The sequence below is a fragment of the Nicotiana sylvestris genome, chromosome 1, assembly GCF_000393655.2.
Source record: "Nicotiana sylvestris chromosome 1, ASM39365v2, whole genome shotgun sequence".
NCBI classification, from domain to species: Eukaryota; Viridiplantae; Streptophyta; class Magnoliopsida; order Solanales; family Solanaceae; genus Nicotiana; species Nicotiana sylvestris.
Genome location: NC_091057.1, coordinates 2,071,543 through 2,075,135, shown reverse-complemented (window position 1 = coordinate 2,075,135; position 3,593 = coordinate 2,071,543).

The following is a 3,593-nucleotide window of genomic DNA, read 5'->3' as shown; positions in this document are numbered from 1 at the left end:
CCATAAAAATTAATCTAATAAACAATAGTTAATGCTTCAACATGATCATTCCTCATTTTTTGGTGATTTAGGGCCATAAAATCAAAATTCAAAATGATTCTAAGATTTTCGTGTGCTATAGTCCATGCTATCTGCATGAATTCGGGTGGCCGGTCCCAGATCTCCTAAAATTTGGCAGGCCCATAAAAATGACCTAATGAACAATAGTCATCGCTTAGCCATGATCGTTCCTCATTTTTTGGCATTTTAAGGTCATAGAATAGGAATTCAAGACGATTCTCATATTTTCGTGTGCTATAATCCACGCCATCTACATGAATACAGGCGACCGACCCCGAATCTCCTACAATTTTGCGGTACCAATCAAAAATGACCAAATGAACAATAGTCATCGTTTCGCCATGACCGTTCCTCTTTTTTAGCATTTTAGGGACATAAGACATGAATTTAGGACAATTCCCAAATTTTCATGTACTATAGTCCACGCCGTCTTCATGAATTTACGCAAGTGGCCGCGAAACTCCTAAAATTTTGTCGTCCCATCAAAAACGAATTAATGAAAAATAATCATCACTTGGCCATGATCATTCCTCATTTTTGGTGTTTTAGGGCCATAAAACAGGAATTCATGATGATTCCCAGATTGTCATGTGCTATAGTCCACGCCATCTGTATGAATTCGGGCGACCAGCCCTAAATTTCCTAAAAAATTTCGGGCCCATCAAAAATGACCTAATTAATAGTAGTCATCACTTTTCTATGATCGTTCCTTATTTTTTGGCATTTTAGGGCCATAAAATAGGAATCCAAGATGATTCCCATATTTTCATGTGTTATTCCACATCATCTTCATGAATTCGGGAAGTCGGCCTCGAATCTCCTAAAATTTTACCATAAAATCAAAAATGACTTAATGAGAAATAGCCATTGCTATGCCATGAAGCTTTCTCATTTTTTAGCATATTAGGGTCATAAAACAGGAATTCAGGACGATTCCCAAATTTCATGTGCTATAGTCCACGCCATCTGCATGAATTCGGGCAACCGGCCCCGAATCTTCTAAAAATTTCAGGCCAATCAAAAATGACCTAATTAATAATAGTCATCGCTTCTCCATAACTATTTCTTATTTTTGGTGTTTAAGGACCATAAAACAGGAATACAAGATGATTCCCAGATTTTGGTGTGCTATTATCTACATCATCTACATGAATTCAGGCGGCCGGTCCCGAATCTCCTAAAATTTACGGGCCTTTAAAAAATTACCTAATGGATAATAATCATCACTTTGCTATGACCGCTCTTTGTTTTTTAGTGTTTTAGGGCCATAAAGCAGGAATTCAAGATGATTCCCAGATTTTCGTGTGCTATAATCTACGACATATGCATAAATTCGGGTGGCCGGTCTCGAATCTCCTAAGATTTTGCTGGCCCATAAAAAGGACCTAATGAACAATAGTCATTGCTTTTCCATGAATAATCCTCATTTTTAATGTTTTAGAGCCATAAAATAGGATTCAGGACGATTCCCTAATTTTCATGTGATATAGTCCACGCCATCTGCATGAATTCGGTAGACCGGCTCCGAATCTCCTAAAATTTTGTGGGCCTATATAAAATGACCTAATTAACAATAGTAATTGCTTCGCCATGGCTGATCCACAATTTTTTTTTGTTTTAGGGCCGTAAAATAGGAATTCAGGACGATTCCAAGATTTTCATGTGCTATAGTTCACGCCATCTACATGAATACGAGTGGCCGACCCCGAATCTTGTAAAAAATTCAAGCCCATAAAAAATTACCAAATGAACAATATTCATCACTTCACCATGATCATTCCTCATTTTTTGGCGTTTTAGGGTCATAAAATAGGGGTTTAGGACGATTCCCAGAATTTCATGCGCTATAGTCCACGCCATCTGCATGAATTCGGGCGGGCGGCCCCGAATCTCCTAAAATTTTGCAGGCCTATAAAAAATTACCTAATTAACAATAATCATCACTTTTCCATGATCATTCCTATTTTCTTGGAATTTTAGGGCCATAAAATAGGAATTCAAGACGATTCTCAGATTTTCATGTGCTATAATCCATGTCATCTTCATGAATTCGGGCGGGCGACCCTAAAACTTCTTAAATTTTACCGGCCCATCAAAAATTACTTAATAACAAAATAGTCATGGCTTCTCCATGATCGTTCCTCATTTTTTGGAATTTTAGGATGATAAAACAGGAACTCAGGACGACTCCCAAATTTTCATATGCTATAGTCCACGCCATCTGCATGAATTCAGGCAACCGGCCCTTCTTAAATTTTGCGGGCCCATCAAAAATGATCTAATTAACTATATGCATCGCTTCTCCATGATTGTTCCTCATGTTTTGGAATTTTAGGGCCATAACACAGGAATACAAGACTATTCTCATATTTTGGTGTGCTATAATCCACGCCATATGCATCAATATGGGCAGGCGGCCCTGAATCTCCTAAAACTTTGCATGCCCATAAAAAATTACCTAATGAACAATAATCATCGCTTCTCCATGACCGCTCTTCATTTTTAGTGCATAAAATAAGAATTCAGGATGATTCCCATATTTTCGTGTGCTACACTCCACGCCATCTGCATGAATTCGAGCGGCTAGCCCCGAATCTCCTAAGATTTTGATGTCCCTTCAAAAACTACCTAATAAACAATAGTCATCATTCTGCCATAATCATTCCTCATTTTTCGCATTTTAGGGCCATAAAACATGAATTCATAAAGATTCCCTTATTTTCATATGTTATATTCCACGCCATCTACATGAATTCGGGTGACCGACCCTGAATCTCCTAAATTTTGTGGGTCCATACAAAATGACCTAATTAACAATAGTCATTACTATGCCATGGTCGGTCCTTATTTTTCGGTTAGGGACGTAAAATAGGAATTCATGACGATTCCAAAAATTTTATGTGCTATAGTTCAAACCATCTTCATGAATTCGGGCGGGCGGTTCCGAATCTTGTAAAAGTTTGCGAGCCCATAAAAATGATCTAATGAACAATAATCATGGCTTCTCCATGACCGCTCCTCTTTTTTCCACCTTTTAAGGCCATATCAGGAATTCAGAACGATTCTCATATTTTTGTGTGTTATGTCCACGTCATTTTCATGAAGTCAGGTGACCGGACCCAAATCTTCTAAAATTTTGTGAGCCCATGATAATGACCTAATGAACAATTGTCATTGCTTGGCCATGACCGTTTCTCGTTTTTTGGCGTTTTAGGGCCATAAAACAGGAATTCAGGATGATTCCCAAATTTTCATCTGCTATAGCCCATGCTATCTATATAAATTCGAGTTGCCTGCTCCGAATATCCTAAAATTTTACAAGCCCATCAAAAATGACCTAATAACAATAGTCATTGTTTTGCCATGGCGGTTCCTCATTTTTTGGAATTTTAGAGCCTTAAAACAGGGACAATTCTCAAATTCTCGTGTGCTATAGTCTTTGCTATCTACAAGAATTCGGGCGGTCTATCCCGAATCCCCTAAAATTTTGCGGGCCCATAAAAAATAACCTAATGAATAATAGTTATCACTTC